Source organism: Lissotriton vulgaris, chromosome 7, assembly GCF_964263255.1.
Source record: "Lissotriton vulgaris chromosome 7, aLisVul1.2, whole genome shotgun sequence".
NCBI lineage: Eukaryota > Metazoa > Chordata > Amphibia > Caudata > Salamandridae > Lissotriton > Lissotriton vulgaris.
The window spans coordinates 115,045,689-115,065,696 of NC_141695.1; the positions used below are offsets into that span (position 1 = coordinate 115,045,689).

At 47.0% G+C, this 20,008-nt stretch overlaps 1 long non-coding RNA gene across 1 annotated transcript in view; it reads right to left on the reverse strand.

Annotated features, from left to right (window-relative positions):
* Positions 1-300: 300 nt before the first annotated feature.
* The window catches only part of LOC147700949 (uncharacterized), a 49,354-nt gene continuing 29,646 nt past the window's right edge, over positions 301-20,008 (reverse strand). Inside the window, exon 2 of the long non-coding RNA XR_015297148.1 lies at positions 301-1,506. This is a non-coding gene — a long non-coding RNA (uncharacterized LOC147700949). The remainder of the gene's footprint in view (positions 1,507-20,008) is intronic.

A 20,008-nucleotide genomic window follows, 5' to 3' on the forward strand; every position in this document is an offset into this window, starting at 1 on the left:
CATAGCTTATACTTCCAAAAGACTCTAGGAGATCTGATGGGTTAGCCACACTATCTAGGCAGATAGCAAACTCCCTTTACACTGTGTTAAAAGGGGCTCATCGAACTGATCTGGAACAATCTGACCCCACTTCAGTCTCCTCCCCCTTCCACAGCTTTTAGTGATACCCTTGTTTAATCCTTAATTAACTTTACTACCCGGGCCATCCAGTCGGAACACACACCGGATTATGATCACTGTGTGTGCTCACCTCGATGGTAAAATCCACAATATAAAAATAAAAAGGCGTGGAGACAAAAATGAAATTGATAAAATACTCCTACCCTCTCCCAGTGAAAGTGGGAGCAATATCAGTTTTATCCGGAGGTAACTTGTTCATGGCAGATATTAAGTCAAATACGTGCAAGATAGCATTAAGTATGGAGCTCTGAAGAGTATGTACCATGTCCAAACCGGTATGATGCGCACAACCCGAGTCTTTAATCCCCCGATGCATGAAATCCCCGCACATATGAACATTGAAGCCTCCTGCTATAAGGACATTGGAGTGGTTCTGCCCGCTCTGGATCATGTTCCTCAGGAAATTACCCAACCGTGTCATATTTCGTGCTCCCTGTTCAGGAATACCTACTATGAGCCCAAGACTCGGGTCTTTCAAGTGTTAATCTTGGTAGTCCTAATAGTTCGGATCTGTATCCTGGTCATGATGCAGCTCTCTCCAACAGTGCTTTGGAGGACCTCCTGCTCCCGAAACGTTTTCAGTCGAAGACGATGACTCCAACATTGAAATTGATGACAAACGACAAGTGACATGAGTCCCTGGGGCAATAGAAAGAAAACCAAGAGGGGTGGGGCGGGCAGCCATGCCTCTTCTGGTCTCTGACAGGCGCTGACGGGCCCACCCTTGGCCTGGGCTTCACCCGTACGCTGCCCGTGCGCGTTCTGTGCCACGCAAGGGGGTGAGCGCACTTACCGCACACGGCTGAGTGCAGGTCCTTCCCCTCTGCTGGATGTTTGCAACACCGAGTCCTTTCAGCCTCAAAACCAGTGTCACTAGGCCACCACAGTCCGAAAACTAAGTGACTGTGCCTTAGTAGCGGAGCAATTTGAGATTATGTTGCTAAATTAAGACCTTTGAAGCCAGTTTTACTTCATTTGGTCCAATACCTATTCGTGTGACAGTCACCCACACCGCGGGGGTTCTTTTTGTCTTGTAAATCTTTTTCTCACCACTAATAGAAGCAGTGATTAGGTTTTCATCTACATGGGTTGCCACATCATCTGTCCGAAGTCGCGTACTGGCTTCTGGTTCGCGCTGAAGTGATACAGGGTTGCTGGATTGCACAACTCTATATATGGTCCTTTTGAAAAGAGATTTTCAAAAAGTGGTAAAGGAACAAAGTAGAGCTGCCTTCTCATAAATGTCTATAGCAAAATGTCCGGGTAGCTGCGGAACTGTTGCCTGGCAGTAGATGACAAGGGAACAGCATGTGTAGATCGCTCTGTCTGGAATAAAAGAAGATGAACAAGGCATTAGTCATTTTATTTATTGTTTACGCTTACTTTCAAGCTACACAATAATTGATCATACAATTAACAAATTACAGGTTCCCTGAGTACAAATTATGCATTCAAGCATTAAAAGAACTACCTGCAATAAAAACAAGCATTGGCAAATCCAATTGTAATCAACTTTGAAACCTACTGGCTCTGCCAAATGCTTTTGGTGGTGTTGTACAGCATCGGGACCCTCTGCAACATCATCAAAAGACGTGCGGCCTAGACCGAAGTTGTGTGCACGCGTGCGAGCAAAAATAAAATAAAAATGAGTGAAGCAAGGAAGAGAAGAACGTGAGAAGTGGGGAACAAAGGGACAGCGGAAAGAGAGGCAGAGGAAAGAGGAAAACCAGACAGCAAGGGGGGGATATTTAGGGAAGACAGAAAGAGAGCGATTGGAGGGACAGTAGTCTCAGAGGGTAGAGAGACACAACAAAGAACAAATAAATAAAGTCTCAGGAGAGCGAGGCCAACAAGTTCGGGGGCGCATTCCTTTGAAGTCTGATGGGGGGGCGGGGGAGCGGCTCATTTGAAGTCTGATGCCGAGGCTCAGACAAATGGTGGTGTGCGAGCGGCTTCCTTTCAAGTCTGATGGGGAAGGGGGCCGGGGAGCAAATGGTGAGCGCACGCCCAGCGCACATGCATTGCTTATAATCTGCATTCCAAACTCCTCTTGTTAGGCTTTTCTAAAACCCCTACATTATTCTCGCCGAAGCAATGCGCAAGCGCATTGGCTCAGCGAGACCTAAAAATATAAAAGGCTTTCCTTAATGATGCACACAGCACGGTGCTACAGCTGCTACCACAGCTGTCAGCAGAGGAACCTGCACCCCCCTCCCCCAAAGAAAGCCAGAGGTGAGGGGCACGCTGGGCTGTGGACGGAGCACACCTGGAGACATCGGGCACTGGCAACCCCAGAGGGTACAGTGACCAATATTAACTGGCAGCAACCAGCGACCAGCAACAATCCCCTCTTGGACTGGGCACAGCTAGGTTCCGGGGACGTGGGAGGAGCGTGGCGCTGCTTATGAGGGTTGAGCCGGCAGAGTGCAGAGGTGGCCCGGCTAGGTCCGTGGTGCGGCCTGCTCTCTGCTGTGCGCTCCCCTCACCAGACTCTGGATCTGACACTGGGCAAAGAGCCTCGCCACCACCTCGCCTGTCCACAAACAGACGCGGATGGCATCCAGGACGCCTTCAGATCTGCTACTCTGCAAATGCTTAGAAAGTGCACATTCCCAGATCCTGAGGGGAAAAGCGCATGGACCTCAGCATTCCCAGCATTCCCTCACAAAAGGATCAGCACCCCGCTATTTCCTTTGGTGGAGAGCCCTTCTAACCTCCCTGGGCTTGACCTGACAAAAGACTCATCACCCTGCTCTTTCCCAGGGTGGAGAGCCCTTCGAACCTCTCTGGACTTCCCAGGCTATCAAATTTGTTTCGCCATACTCTGATGATATGCTTTTTTATGTGAGGGAGCCAGAGAGTCACCTTCCACCGGTGCTCGCAGGGGTGGTCTGGTTCGGGCAACTGTCCGGTTTAAGGATGAATTAGAACAAATCACAAATCTTTACACTAACCCCAGCGACAGCCCCAGTGCACTTAGAATTCGCACTGCAGTGGAACACGGAATCGGTTCGCTATTTGGGTATACAAATTCACACTGACTCTGCAGTAGTATTAATGGACAACTATGGCAGAGCTACGGGCAAGCTTGAAGAAGACATCACTAAATGGATAATATTGCCTCTCTCACTGCTGGGCCGGGTTTCGCTAATGAAGATTGTCATCCTTCCAAGGTTTTTATTCCTCTTTCAAAATATACCAATGCTCCTCCCGGCATACAGACCTGGAATTATATTACAGGGCAGCACTTAGCTTGCATGCCAACGCATGGATACATGGTCTTCAGGATCTCCTACATTTACACCTAGAGAGGGTTACACGCCTGGCGAAATTTATTAGACAGGCAAGCGGGTGCGCTAATGTACTCCCTCCTGATCCCGCTGGAATGGTGGACCTGGCTCCCGATGAGAAAAGAAAAGGAAGTTGTCGAAGACCTTGTACAGGGTGGTCATTGCAGAAGTAGGTGATCTGTTTAGGGAGGACGCCCTACGCAAGTGGGATGATATCTTAAAGGAGGAGCGCAAAGCTCACTGTGAGATCAGCTCCAGGTTTTCAGAGTCAAGCATGCACTGCAAGGGCTACTAGGGGAAAGTCTCAAGAGCCAGAGGAGATGATGGCCCTCACCCATATCATACGCACTCCCTCCACATATAAACTGATCACGAGAATATACAGCATTGCACAGGAAAATAGAAGACCACTACTCTCAAAACCGCTGCAAGACTGGCAAAAAAATTTAGCCCGGGTGATAGACGATGACAGCTGGCGTTACTGTTTCGAAGGGACCAAACAAATTTCTCTGAATGGCAGGCACCGCCTCATCCATTTCAAATATAGGATATACTACACCGTGATTAGGTTACACAGACATGTCCTTAGGGACTCAGCAGCTTGCTGCCGATGCTCAGAGATAAGAGCCACATTTATGCATGTTGCATGGTACTGTCCCAAAGTTTTACAGTTTTGGGGAAAGATCTTCCAGATCCTTAATTATATTACTGGTCTCTCACTCGCCCTGCACCCGTTCCTTGCATTGCTGGGCTACAGTAAGGGAGTCAGTAAAAGAGGCGCTGGCTAGTGGCAATGGGACTGCTGCTCGCCAAAAGACGGGTGGCAATGTGCTGGGCCAGAGGCCTAGGCCTAGGCCTGATACCACAACAGAAGAATGGATCAAAGATATGGGGCCCCAAGCATCAGACCAAACACCGGTTGCAAACGGGCAGATTCTCAGAATCCGCGCCTTTGCCACCAGTATTTTTGCACTTGGGATGCATCATCCCAAATGCAAAAATCGCAATTCAAGGAATCTCTAAATTGCGAATCCTTAAATTGCGATTGTATTTAAGGTATCCCAATTTGATATTCCTTAAATGCAATGCATGAAAGTTCAAAATTAGCGATTTCGATAATAGGAGTAGCAAATTACCATGAAGTTGAACTTAATGGTAATTTGCAAAAACTTTGAAAAATGCACTTTTGTGCATTTTTCAAAGTTTCATGTTGCGCACACACATGCCCTTGGGGCATGTGTGTGTGCAAGATATGTGCAGAGATCAATTTCAGGGGTGCAACAGGGTGTCATTTTGACACCCTTGCCCCCTTGAAATTGCATGAGCAATTTGCGAGATCCTACTGGTACTTGCAAATTGCTCAAGCAATCTCAAATTCATTCCTATGGGCCTGGAGGCCCATAGGAATGAATGGGAACGCATTCCTTAATTGTGACTAGCAATTTGCGAGTAGCAATTAAGGAATGCTTAGGAATCGCTATTTTTATAGCGATTCCTACATGCATAGGCTTTTGCGATTCCTAAATAGCGATTCCTTAAAAATCGCTATTTAGGAATCGCAAAAACCTACGTTGATGCATGTGCCATATGGTATCTTGCAATACTCAGGCGGACACATATATTGCACTTCTTCCTCCCCAGAGACAACCCAAGGCCCACTGGGGACTATTTCAACAATACTTGGTGGGCAGAGACACGGGGGAACCTGAAGGCACGGTGGGGGAGGAGTCAGGCGCCTGTCTATCTGAAAATAGGGAAAGGGGAAACAACATGTGCATAACTTAGGAAAAGTAATGGCCTGCATGTCTTTTTTCTCAGAACTCACAGAGCGGGGATCGTCATTGAAATGCATGTTACCTTCGCTACTTTGTGTAGCGCTGATTCCTAGGTGCTAATGTACGCAATCCACATTCTTCTGAACCGTACCCATATTTTGAAAGGTGTATCATTGTTTTTCTTTTTTTTTGGTGTTATGTTGACTGAAAACCAATAAAGAAAATTAAAAAAGAAAAAAAATGCTGGACACACTATAGCGATCCGATCTGGACCGTACCTTGGATTCCAATCAGGGGCGGCTCTAGGCTCATGGCGGCCCTGGGCAGGGAGCGTAGTTAGGGGGCCCCGGAAGAGGGGGTCCGGGTGGGGTGGAGTAGAGCGGGAGGCCAGTAAAGAGGGGGGGGTCAGGGTGTTTGAAAGTGGAACAGAGCCGGAGGCCACCAAATCCCTGGCAGGGGCCGCCACGCAAATATGTATCCATCCTCAGAGGATTATTATATTAAGGATATATATTGGCGTGGTGGCCCCTGGGGTTTGGTGGCCCTGTGCAGGTGCCCAGCTTGCACATGCCTAAGGCCGCCCCTGTTCCAACTCGTCTACCCTAGTGGTCAGTAGAAAGGCCTGTCAAATATCAGACCTATTTAAGCTAATATCGACTTCAGCAAGCAAGGAGAGTCACTTAAATGCTTCTATTGCGGTTCATCCCCAGGAGGGGCCAATAGACAAAGGAGGCTTAACGTCATACTTACTCCATTTCCAGGCAGGAGCCAGAGCGCCAACAATTTCTGCCCCCATATAAAAAAGGGAAATGGACTGCGCTCTTGGAGTGTGCTTCGATCCTGCGCCCCCCCAGTACACCAGCAACCAGCAGTCAGGTCAACCTGAAGGGCCAAGGCGGGCCCTCTAGACACTGGCACTGAATCGACAGGCGCAGAGTCCAGTCCTAGTGTCAACTATGCGCTGCAGATTATTGGATTATGACTCTGAGGTTTGAGGGCAGCCAACCGCTGCCAGATGTTGCTGACTTTAACGTAGTCATGTATGGGACAGTCAGCTCATATAGCCTCTCCACCTAGCCCCCTCGGTGCACCCCCTCCACCTCCAGCCCCCACCAGGAGCCTGAGCAGGACCTGCTGATCAATAATCAACATTCAGTTTTCATCCACTCATTAACTCAGACTTGGACATCTTGTCTATAACCCCAGAGCCCTTTACTTTCCCCTCCCCACAAACCTCGGGCATGTGGCCCTCCCTGCTTGGTGCCATACAAACCAAGGTAGACGCTATGGGCCACCACTCGGATACATCAGATGCCCGAATGAACATTTTGAGATCCCTTGTTCTTCTAATCACAGTTATCAGCAGGAAGCTGGGAGCACTAAATAGCTGCATCAAGCCTGCACAGTCATTAGCTGAACAGTCATCAGCGGCCCTGCCTGAGCCCCTCTTAGGCTACAGAGGTCCTGCCTGTGTTCCCCAATACTGAATAAACTAACTGTCTAGTTTAACACTAGCCATGGAAGCCTTTCTAATGGACCTCAGGTCACAGTATAAGCTCATCAAATTCTGCAACCAGGGGTAAACACAAGCAAAGCACGTCCCACCCAGCAACCTCTCTCCAGCCAATCAGAGACGTGCAATAAGGTGCGCCCAATAGTACCAACAAATCTAAAGCAGAAGATCTGGGGGGCGTATTTTCAAGTGCCATATAGCTGCTTTAGCTGGACTTTTTCCAGCTAAAGTGGTGATATTTTTATCGCCCTATTAGCAAGCTGTCGCTAACAGCAGTTAGTGTCAGCGACCGGTTTGGGGCCCGCTTTGCATGTCAGTGATATTTATCGCTAATGACATGCAAAGTGGGCGTACCCAACCTGTTAGCAACTGAAAGCAGTCGCTAACACAGCTATCGCCTATTAGCTAGGCAGGCGAAGCGATTAAAAGATTCACACTAAGCGCGAATATCGCTAGAAACTAACGCCTGCTCAGGTCAGGACTTAACCTGTATATCTAATGGGAGGTGGATATATAGGTTAAGTCCCCATTAGCGATAATGTCTGAATATAGCTGGATTTTCAGCGATATTCACACATTGAGCCGCTATCGCCGGATATTTTATCGCTTTAGAGATAAACGTTGCTAATAGCACGTTATCTCAGCGATAATAACCGGCGATGTGCGGCAATAAAAACAACATACGCTAAGCTCATTTAGCGATAATTATCGCTATTTGTTGATAATATGCCCCTTGGTTTCCTTCCCAGCATTGCGCTGCACCCTTGCAATTGCCCACAATGTCTACAGCGATAAGATCTCCTTCAATCAACTCAAATACAGGGAAGCTGAGCAAACGAGTACGCAAATGCTAAAGAAAACAATGCAACAAGCTCCACCATGCACCAACTTTAACAAGCAAAGGGATGGTATACCCAATGTTCACCAAACACCGACAAGAACAAACCAGAGTGAACCAAAATGAATAACTCTAGCCGCAGGAACAACACAGTGTACCTCGGTCATGAACGATGCAAAGCCGGATCATCTACCCTCGCCAGAGCCTGCCCCGGTTGAATGGCAGGCTCAAGGCACCAGCACCCTCACAAAGGCATCCATAGGGTGCCATGAATGCTACAGAGCCCTCAGAACAAAAATGCATGAACAGCGGTATAACCTCCTGCAAAAACACACTTCCCATAATCCCATCAAAGCCAGTACTCTAGGTGCTCTGCTGAATTCACCTGTGAGTGAAAGGCTCTCAGACCGCGAGTTGCGAGAAAGCCTACCTGCAACACTCTTCTCCTCTCGCGAATCCAAATAAGCAGGGCTCCCGAAATGACCCATCTGAACCTTCAGAGCACCACAAGCTGATCCTGATTCCAGAGTATCAAACGAGGGGTCTGCATGACATTTTAAACAGGGGCAACATCATTCTGTTGCTTCAATCATTCCCCAATATGAAACATATAAACTCCTGCGACATCTTGTCGACCACGTCGGGACCAAGGATCAGAACCTACTCTAGTATGATTTGCATCTTACTCTTGGATGACGCAATCCTGGCAAAAACAGAACTACCAGAAGGCTGGGGAATTGCACCCAAAAGAGTGAAGGCAAAAGGATATCCAGATGTTCCTACCCACCAGGTTAAGCCTCCCATTCAACAAAAACAACAAAAAAAGAAGAGGGTTCCCCGTGGGATTTAATGATACTGGCAGGAAAAGGGGGTTAATCATGAAAAGAAAAAAAGCAAGACCCTGCCAGGGCATATGTCAAGGTCCTACAAGAGGATCCTTAAATTAGAAACTGAGGTGACAAGTTATTAAACATCAGAGCCAGTTCCAGAGCCAGTAACCATTCATTTTCTTTTTTTGTATACATTTATTGTTTTATCAAACACATAGACATTCATCAAATATGGAGACAATTATTATCAGAATGATACATAGGACAATTTATTTCTGTCGTTATCAAAAAACATTTTTAGAAATACAGGCGTCCCACACACACCTAGTCATCACTACAAGATACACACTCAGTTACACATCATAAATAAATACCAGTCATTCATACTCAATCATAACACCATTATCACTTTCAAGCTAGTACAACAAGGCCTACAGTCAAGATGGAAATAAGACTGTATAGCAAAAGGTATAACAGGAGAGGTGGCAGAGACAAGATGACAAAAATTAAGCCAGAATAACACAGCTTCTGCCGCTCACAGGAACAGCGCCAACGCGCGTTTCGGCGTGAGGCTCTTTTCGGGCCACACCTTCATCAGGGCGATGATGTACCAAGGGGTGGGGGACACACAACTGAAAATACAAAAACATACATATCTATATAAAAATCCATATATTTATAAATAACATGTGTCATTTAATAACATCTCATTTGTTAACACAGAGAATAGAGAAAACTGGCTCTGATGTCAGAAATTCACTCATAGTGGATAGTCTTCATCAATGGGAGAGAACAAGGTCATAGGATTCGACTACGCGGAGTTAGGGTAGCCCCAACCATAAAACTCATTCATACCGTGTGACATTACAACATTTAGAAAGTGGCCCGCATATATCCTTGGACATGGTTTGGTTCATAGCCAAGTTTGTGGCTTTAAGAGAGGAGGGGGGTCACGATTTAAAATTGACCAAGTTAGATTTTCAGCGAATCATGTGAATGAACCCATATATAGATCAGGACAAATTGAGCAAAACCAAAAGATATTGCAGGGTTGCAGTTGAGAGGGCTGGATACCTGACATTCGTAGGTTGTCATCTACTACCTTTAAGAGGTCATAAAACTATATATCTCATTTAAGCTCCCTGGTAGGGTTTTGAGGGTTCAAACAGAGTGCTCACCAAATAGATGTCTGCCAACTATTTGGAAACATTTTTCGTCAGGCTTAAATCGTCTGTTTTTTGATGGCCCAGGAACCAAAGGCACCAGAGTAGAATAGGAGAAGAACGCGTCCAATCTAGAACGTACCATAAATTAACACAAGAGGTCAGGAAATGGTTCCTCTCGCGACGTATATACCTAAACTGTGTTCGAGATGGACTGAGCTCACTCTCAGAACGTAGACATACACACCTTCATGGCTATAAGTCAAGGGGAAATGAGGGCCGCCCGTTGTCGTTTAGAGGGGTGAATTCTGCAGCACGTAGAGGATTTAGATTATCTGCCAGGTGAAAGGCGGAAAAGACAAGGGGCAACAATTAGTTTCCTGGTCTAGCATATATACAGTGCGGATCGGTAGGGCCGAGCCTTAGTGCTTATTAAAAACAGTCTCCTATTCGCGAGTGCATGGAGAAAAGCACCATGCACGACAACGGGCGGCCCTCATTTCCCCTTGACTTATAGCCATGAAGGTGTGTATGTCTACGTTCTGAGAGTGAGCTCAGTCCATCTCGAACACAGTTTAGGTATATATGTCGTGAGAGGAACCATTTCCTGACCTCTTGTGTTAATTTATGGTACGTTCTAGATTGGACGCGTTCTCCTATTCTACTCTGGTGCCTTTGGTTCCTGGGCCATCAAAAAACAGACGATTTAAGCCTGACGAAAAATGTTTCCAAATAGTTGGCAGACATCTATTTGGTGAGCACTCTGTTTGAACCCTCAAAACCCTACCAGGGAGCTTAAATGAGATATATAGTTTTATGACCTCTTAAAGGTAGTAGATGACAACCTACGAATGTCAGGTATCCAGCCCTCTCAACTGCAACCCTGCAATATCTTTTGGTTTTGCTCAATTTGTCCTGATCTATATATGGGTTCATTCGCATGATTCGCTGAAAATCTAACTTGGTCAATTTTAAATCGTGACCCCCCTCCTCTCTTAAAGCCACAAACTTGGCTATGAACCAAACCATGTCCAAGGATATATGCGGGCCACTTTCTAAATGTTGTAATGTCACACGGTATGAATGAGTTTTATGGTTGGGGCTACCCTAACTCCGCGTAGTCGAATCCTATGACCTTGTTCTCTCCCATTGATGAAGACTATCCACTATGAGTGAATTTCTGACATCAGAGCCAGTTTTCTCTATTCTCTGTGTTAAAAAATGAGATGTTATTAAATGACACATGTTATTTATAAATATATGGATTTTTATATAGATATGTATGTTTTTGTATTTTCAGTTGTGTGTCCCCCACCCCTTGGTACATCATCGCCCTGATGAAGGTGTGGCCCGAAAAGAGCCTCACACCGAAACGCTCGTTGGCGCTGTTCCTGTGAGCGGCAGAAGCTGTGTTATTCTGGCTTAATTTTTGTCATCTTGTCTCTGCCACCTCTCCTGTTATACCTTTTGCTATACAGTCTTATTTCCATCTTGACTGTAGGCCCTGTTGTACTAGCTTGAAAGTGATAATGGTGTTATGATTGAGTATGAATGACTGGTATTTATTTATGATGTGTAACTGAGTGTGTATCTTGTAGTGATGACTAGGTGTGTGTGGGACGCCTGTATTTCTAAAAATGATTTTTTGATAACGACAGAAACAAATTGTCCTATGTATCATTCTGATAGTAATTGTCTCCATATTTAATGAATGTCTATGTGTTTGATAAAACAATAAATGTATACAAAAAAAGAAAATGAATGGTTACTGGCTCTGGAACTGGCTCTGATGTTTAATAACTTGTCACCTCAGTTTCTAATTTAAGGATCCTCTTGTAGGACCTTGACATATGCCCTGGCAGGGTCTTGCTTTTTTTCTTTTCGTGGTAAGCCTCCCATTCATTCAGTCTGAAAGAAGGAGCGCAGGCCATTAATGACTTGGAGCACAACTCCAACAGCTGGAACTGGTGGCCAACTGCCCTCCTGATCAAAAACAATCTGTGACACAGCAATGAGAGCCTAAACAGTTAGCATGCTTGCAAGGCAAAGATCAAAATATGTTCCTGGAACATTCACAATCTGGGGCTAAAACTTAAAGAAGATGGGGCAGATTTATGTTAACTGGCGCATCCCCAGGGATGCGCCAGTTAATGTGCGGCACAGTGCGCCACAGCTCCGCCACCCATGGTGCGCCGCATTTATAATGCGGTGCACCATGGTGCAAAAATGGCACAGAAGCGTGACACATCTGTGCCGGAAAGGTGGCGCATTGCTGGAGTTTCGTCGCAAGTGCGACGCAGCTCCAGCAAGGCTCGGGGGTGCCCCATCTTCACAATGCTGCATCAAGACCTACGCCTGCTTCAAGCAGGGGCAGGGTTTTGACGCAGCATTGGCCTAAAAGTGACTGAGTGAAATTTCATAGATTTCACTCAGCCACTTTCAGGAGGCGTTCCTGCGCAGGAACGCCCCCCCCCCCCTACGCAGGAACGCCTCCTTATGGCGCAGGGCTTTACAACGTGACGCATCTCCTAGATGCGTCACGTTGTAAATGAGCGCATTGTTTGCACCGCCGTTGCGTCAAATAAAGTGACGCAATTGCGGCTCAAAGAGGCGCAAGGGCATCATAAATCTGCCCCGATGAGTTCAGGACATTTTGAGGTAATTCTGAGAACCTCATCTTTCAAGAAACCTGGGTTCAAGCAACTGTCCTTCTGACGGGACGGGTTTTATAGAATATTACAAGCCAGCCCCTAACGTGAGCAGACGGGGATGCCCAATGGGCGGTCCAAAGATCTATACATCATCATCTGTGCACTGCACGGTGGAGGGGATGCCCCTGAAGGACTCATGGGTGTAAGCAATGATCTTCATCATGTCCTATAATAGAGAAGCCCTCCCTCTTGGTCAATTAGTGTCTACAGAAATCCTATCAGACCAAAAAGATGGTGAAACTGAACAGACTGTTTACAAAAAGAAGTGAGCTCAAGATAAGATTCCTGCTGTTTAACATGCTGCTAACTGGCGATTTCAATGCAGATTTGTTACTAACAAACTAGATATAACCTGTGATATTCCTTCGCAAAGGCTGCCCGCGATAACCCGCTGGAGCAAACTGGTAGATTCCTTCCAGTCAAACTGTGAAGTTCTGAGCCTCAGGCTACTAAACGGTTGATTGAGTGGAACCATGCCACCAAGGTGGACGCATACTACAGAAAAGTCCACCTCTTATACTGGCTTTACGCTACGCTCAGGTGCATTATTTAGGCAGATAAACGACTTCTCCACAGGGTCCAGTTTGATAGCGACCACAGACCGCAGCTAATTTCTCTTGCAATCTATACCTCGGAACTGGAGATTGCTCCCTCCACCAGCTCTGGGGTGAACACAGAAAACCTCAACACGAAAGGCCTTCAAGAAGAAGTGAGTCACAATATGGTCTACTTTCTAAAGCATCCTTCGACTTCAACTGAGAAAGTTAATCTAAAAAACTCTAGGGCAAACTTCAGGAAATCCATCTGGCTGTCCAAAAGAAAAAAGAAAGACGATTTCTGGGTCCAACTTCTGCATGTGAGCAAGAAAAAGAATGCTGAACAACTTTGGTCTATGGTCAACCAAACGTGAACCGGAGTCAAGAAAGGCATCAATGTAAACGTTTCTGAAACGGCCTGGGCACTAAAGCACTCACTATAGAATGATATCCGCGTCAGAAATGTTATTGATTTAAAGGACGTTAGTGGGGGTAGTTTTTTTTACTTATTTATGCAATTGTTTTACGGAATTTGAATGACTTTGAACATGAAAATATTTTTTAAAGCGATTTGAATTGTATTTTAAACTCACCTTGCACGAGTACAGATAACGCTGCTTGGCGACTTCCTTGGGAGGCGGGAGCAGCTAAAACATTGTGGGGCAGATTACAAGCCCCTTGCGCCCCTTTTACGCTGCTGGTGGCTGAGTGAAATCTACGAGATTTCACTCAGTCACTTTTGGGCCCATGCTGCGTTAAAACCCTGCGCCTGCCTGAAGCAGGCGTAGGGATTGACGCAGCATTGTAACAATAGGGCCCCCAGAGCATTGCTGGAGCTGCGGCGCGCTTGCGGCGCAACTCCAGCAATGCGCCACTTTTACGGCACAGATACGTCACGCATATTTGCCGTTTTTGCCCCATGGTGCACCGCATTGTAAATTCGGTGCATTCATGTTGGCGGAGGCATGGCGCACAATAACTGGCGCATCCCTGCTGATATGCAGGGATCCGCCAGTTATTGTAAATCTGCCCGTGGGTTGCTCTCCTTTCATGAAAATCGGACACTTTGAGCCGCCATCTTGGGCAGTGGGTGCTCCAGCATCCAGATCCCAGGGTGTATTTAAACCTATTTGCGCCGTGTTTGTGCAGCGGGTGCGTCGCAAGCACACATAAGGCAAGCCTGCCTGCGCCCGTCAGCGTCCAGGAAGCGCCCAACGCCAGCCATAATCCCCAAAGTACCTCCGAAGGTAAGATTCGGCTTGGTCAAAAGGCCAACCAACTATTCAATCTTGCCCCTGCAAGAAATGTGTATTTCACTCTTCTCTCCCCATGTGCATTAGTGATTTACCTTGCATACTGCTCACCGACTTCCTGCGGTTTTTAATTTAACCCTGATCAGCATCTCACCTCATCTAACTTACCCCATGGTCCCGCCACTAATTCAGGTTTTTCGGCTGCTATATTTAATGAACTATCACTGCCCAAACACGCAACTAATATCTGTGATCTTTTGTGTGAGGAAGACCTGGATGTACTGTTTCTGACTGAAACATGATGAACAGAATCCTCGAATCTCACTATCACCTCTGCCGTTCCTGAAGGTTTATTAAATACTTAACAAATCGCTCAAGTGGTAGATGGGGTGGTGTAGCTTTGATTTACAGGAGAATTTTGTTTGGTCACTAATTCCATAAGGGCTTAGAAGAAGTGGAGGCTGTAGGTCCCTGTCTTTCCTTATCACCTCGTCTGTCTCTGGCTGGAGAAATAATTTATCGGCCCCCGGGTCATGCAGGCCATTTTCTCACTTATTATCCAATGCCTTGGCCCATTGGGCCATGAGAGATGCCTACTTTATATTACTAGGAGACTTTAAACTCCATATGGAAAAAAGGAGGATAGTGAAGTAGCCTCCTTACTTGACAACACATCCACCCTAGGACTATTGCATCCAGCCCCACGCATCAGGCAGGACATGAGTTGAGATCAGATATTTATGTACTGAATCTTTGATAGTAGACACTCTTAGCCCACAAATCTGGTTGGATCATTTTTTGATTACATTTTATTGGGCTAGGGTAGGGGAAGCTCCTACAAAGCCAGTGATTCAAGTTCAAGTTCAAGAATTTATATAGCGCACTACTCACCCAGAGGGTCTCAAGGCGCTTTGGGAGGGGGTTCATTATTTATCAAATAACCAGGTTTTAAGTTCTTTTCTGAAGGAGATGTGGTTCTGTGTAAGGCGGAGGCGAGTGGGGAGTGAGTTCCAGGTCTTGGCCGCCAAGTAGGAGAAGGATCTGCCTCCCATGGTGGATCTTTGGATACGCGGAACTGCGGCGAGGCCTTGATTGGAGTCTCTTATTTGGCGGGTGGGTGTGTAGAAGGATACTCGAGTGTTGAGGCATTCGGGCCCTAGTTTGTAGAGGGCCTTGTGTGCGTGGGTGAGGAGACGGAATGTTATTCTCTTGTTGACGGGAAGCCAGTGGAGGTCTTTCAGGTAGCCGGTAATGTGATCTTGGCGAGGGATGTCCAAAATGAATCTCACTGATGCGTTTTGGATGCGCTGGAGTTTTTTTTGTAATTTGGCTGTAATTCCGGCGTAGAGGGTGTTTCCGTAGTCTAGTCGACTCCTAACCAGTGCGTGGGTGATAGTCTTTCTTGTCTCGGCGGGGATCCAATGGAAGATGTTTTTGAGCATACGAAGTACGTTGAAGCAGGAGGATGAGACGGCGTTGACTTGTTTGGTCATTGAGAGTGAGGAGTCTAGGATGAAGCCAAGGTTACGTGCGTGGTCTGTGGGTATGGGTGCTGAGCCCAGATCTGAAGGCCACCATGAGTCGTCCCAGGCAGAGGGGGATGATCCTAGGATGAGTACTTCCGTTTTGTCTGAGTTAAGCTTTAAGCGGCTGTTTTTCATCCATACGGCTACTTCTTTCATGCCTTCGTGAAGATTGGTTTTGGCGGTGTTGGGGTCTTTGGTGAGGGAAAGGATCATCTGGGTGTCGTCAGCGTAGGAGATGATGTTAAGATTGTGTTGACGCGCGATGGAAGCGAGTGGACTCATGTAAACGTTGAAGAGGGTGTGACTGAGTGATGATCCTTGTGGTACACCGCAGATGACTTCGGTGGCCTCTGATTTGAATGGGGGAAGTCGGACTCTCTGAGTTCTCCCAGCTAGGAACAAGATGATCCAGTCCAAGGCTTTTCCTTTTATGCCGATGTTGCTGAGGCGTTGTATGAGGGTGCTGTGACAGACAGTGTCGAAGGCGGCGGAGAGGTCGAGTAGAATGAGGGCCACTGTTTCTCCGTTGTCCAGTAGTGTTCGGATGTCGTCTGTTGCTGCGATGAGGGCGGTTTCGGTGCTGTGTTTGGCTCAAAAGCCGGACTGTGAGGGATCGAGGGAATTGTTGGATTCGAGGAAGGCGGCGAGTTGGCTATTGACGGCTTTCTCAATGACTTTGGCCGGGAATGGGAGGAGGGATATGGGGCGGTAGTTTTTAAGTTCAGAGGGGTCTGCTGTGGGTTTCTTCAGGAGGGCGCTGACTTCGGCATGTTTCCAGCTTGCTGGGAAGGTAGCAGAGTTGAAGGAGCAGTTGATGACATCACGGAGATGGGGTGCGATGATGGAGTCTGCTTTGTTGAAGATGTGGTGGGGACATGGGTCGGTTAGCGAACCAGAATGGATGGAATTCATTAGGCGGATGGTGTCTTTAATGGTTATTGGGTTCCAGGCGCTGAGGTTGTTAGAGTGTGGTTTAGGTTCAGAGGGGGGTGGAGAGGATTGTTCGTTGGAACTGTTTTCGGAGCTGTTATGTATGTCGGCAATTTTGTTGTAGAAGAAGAAGGATAACGAATCGCAGAGGTCTTGGGAGGGAGTGATGTTGTTTGAGGTTGCGGTGGGGTTGGTGAATTCTTTGACGATGTTGAATAGTTCCTTGCTGTTGTGGGCGTTGTTGTCGAGTCGATTCTTGAATGCTGATTTCTTGGTGGATCGAATTAGCTGGTGGTGTTTGCGGGTGGCTGCCTTGTAGGTGGTCATGTTGTCGGTGGTTGGGTTTTTTCTCCATGTTTTCTCGAGAGTACGGCATAGCTTCTTGGATTTCTTAAGGTCATCGTTGAACCAGGGGGCCTTTTTGCTGTCTTGTTTGGTGTGATGGTTTTTCAAGGGTGCTAATTCGTCAGCGCTGTGAGTGATCCATTGTTTGAATTTGATGGCAGCTTGGTTTGGGTCCGATGGGAGGGCGGGTGGGTTTTGGTTGAGCGATGTGAGGAGTTGGTCGGTGGTGATTTTGTTCCATTTTCTTCGGGGAATAGGTTGTGGGGGGTTGTGGGACGAGGTGGTTTTGTAGCTGAAGTGAACACAACTGTGGTCCGTCCAATGGAGAGCTGTGGTGTGATCGAAGGAGATGTGTTTGCTGGAGGTGAAGATTGGGTCGAGCGTATGTCCGGCTGCATGGGTGGGGGTGTCAACAAGTTGTTTGAGGCCGAGATTGGCCAGGTTGTCAAGAAGGGTGGTGGTGTTGCTGTCGTTTTTCTTTTCCAGGTGGAAGTTGAGGTCTCCTAGTAGAATGCAGTTCTCGGAGGCGAGGGCATGTGGACTGATGAAGTCAGTGATGTCTTTGCTGAATTGTTTACGGGTTCCTGGAGGCCTGTAGATGAGGGTGCCTCTGAGTGTGGTCCTAGGGTCGGTGTGGATCTGGAAGTGGAGGTGTTCGGCGATTGTAAGGTTATCGTTGGAGCTGGTCGTGATTTTGATGGTGTTCTTATGGACGATGGCGATGCCTCCTCCTGTTTGGACGGAGCGGTCTTTTCGGATGATCTTGTAATGATCTTGTAATTGTCCGAGATGGCTATGGTGATAGGTCCCCATGTCTCAAGAACCTTTCATAAAAGCCAATCAGAGAATTTTCTTAGAACGTTGGAGGCAAGAACCCCATCTCTTACAGGGAGCCTGCACCTGAAATCAAGCGAGCCCCACGCAGAGCCAACCACTTGCATCCTAGGGATACCTACACCCTTAAAGAAGGCAAGAAACAGTGCATGGCCTTAGAAAGACAATGAAGGAATTCTTATAGTCTTATCCGCAAAGCCCACTATAAGGCTACTTTAAACAAGCATTGGCATAGCCAATAGGTCTCACTTTTGGAACCTTCTGAGTATTTAGTTATGCAGCACAATATCCTTGGTGCAACAACATTAACTGTTGCATGACTAAACACTTCTAAGGTCCCAAAAGCGAGACCTATTGGCTAGGCCAATGCTTGGTGTGGTTGTGTGTGTGCGTGTGGTTGGGTGTGGTTGTGTGTTTGTTGTGGTTGTGTGTGTGTGGTTGTGTGTATGTGGTTGTGTGTATGTGGTTGTGTGTGTGGTTGTATGTGTGGTTGTGTGTGGTTGTGGGGTGTGGTTGTGTGTGTGTGTGAGTGTGGTTGTGTGTGTGTGTGTGGTTGTGTGTTTGTTGTGGTTGTGTGTGTGGTTGTATGTGTGGTTGTGTGTGTGGTTGCGGTTGTGTGTGTGGTTGTGTGCGTGGCTGTGTGTGTGTGCTTGTGTGTGTGTGTTTGTGGTTTTGTGTGTGGTTGTGGTTGTGTGTGTGTGTGTGTGTGTGTGGTTGTGTGTGTGTGTTTGGTTGTGTGCTTGGTTGTGAGTATGTGGTTGTGTGTATGTGGTTGTGTGTGTGGTTGTGTGTGTGATTGTGTGTGTGGTTGTGGTTGTGTGTGTGGTTGTGGTTGTGTTTGTGGTTGTGTTTGAGTGGTGTTGTGAGTGTGTGTGTGTGGGTGTGTGTATGGTTGTGTGTGTGGGTGTGGATGTGTTAGTGTGTGTGGTTGTGTGTATGGTTGTGGTTGTGTGTGTAGTTGTGTGTGTGGTTGTGTGTGGTTGTGTAGTTGTGTGTGGTTGTGTGTGTGGTTGTGTGTGTGGTTGTGTGGTTGTGTGTGTGGTTGTGTGTGGTTGTGTGTGTGTGGCTGTGTGTGTGGTTGTGTGTATGTGTGGTTGTATGTGTGGTTGTGTGTGTGGATGTGTATGTGGTTGTGTGTGGGTGTGTGTGTGGGTGTGGGAGTGGTTGTGGTTGTGTGTGTGTATATTGTTGTGTAGTTGTTGCTGTGTGTGTGTGTGTTGTGTGTGTGTGTTTGTGTGGTTGTGTGTAGTTGTATGTGTGGCTGTGTTTGAGTGTGTGTAGTTGTGTGTGGTTGTGGTTGTGTGTGTGGTTGGGTGTGTTGTGTGTGGTTGTGTGTGTGTGGTTAATTGTGTGTGTGCGGCTGTGTGTTTGTGGTTGTTTGTGTGTGTGTGGTTGTGTGTGGTTGTGGGTGTGTGTGGTTGTGTGTGTTGTGTGTGTGGTTGTGTGTGTGTGGGTTGTGTTTGTGGTTGTGTGTGTGGTTGGGTGTGGTTGTGTGTGTATGGTTGTGTTTGTGGTTGAGTGTGTATGTGTGTGGTTGTGTGCATTTGTGTTTGCGTGGTTGTGGGTGTGTTGTATGTGTGGTTGTGTGTGTGGTTGTGGTTGTGGTTATGTGTGTGGTTGTGTATGTCGGTGTGGTTGTGTGGTTAGGTGTGATTGTGTGTGTGTGTGGTTGTTTGTGTGTGTGGTTGGTTGTGTGGTTGTGGTTGTGTGTGTGGTTGTGCGTGTGTTTGTGTTTGTTTGTGTGTGGTTGTGTGTTTGGTTGTGGTTGTGTGTTTGGGTGTGGTTGTGTGTGTGGTTGTATGTGTGTGTGATTGTGTGGTTGTGGTTGTGTGTGTGGTTCTGGTTGTGTGTGTGTGTGTTATTGTGGTTGTATGTGTGTTGGTGTGTGTGTGGTTGTGGTTGTGTGTGTGGTTGTGTGTGTTGTTGTGCTTGTAGTTGTGTGCATGGTTGTGGGCGTGGTTGTGTGTGTGGTTGGGTGGTTGGCTGGTTGTGTGTGGTTGTTTGTGTGTCTTGTGGATGTGTGTGTGGTTGTGGTTGTATGTGGTTGTGTGTATGGTTGATTGTGTGTGTGGCTGTGTGTGTGTGGTTGTATGTGCGTTTGTGTGTGGTTGTGTATAGGGTTGTGTGTGTGTTTTGGTTGTGTGTGTGGTTGTATGTGTTTGTGGTTGTGTGTGTGGTTGTTTGTGTGGTTGGGTGTGGTTGTGTGTGTGTGTGTGTGAGTGTGTGTGGTTGTGTTTGTGTGTGTGGTTGTGTGTCGGATTGTTTGTGTGGTTGTGTGTGTATG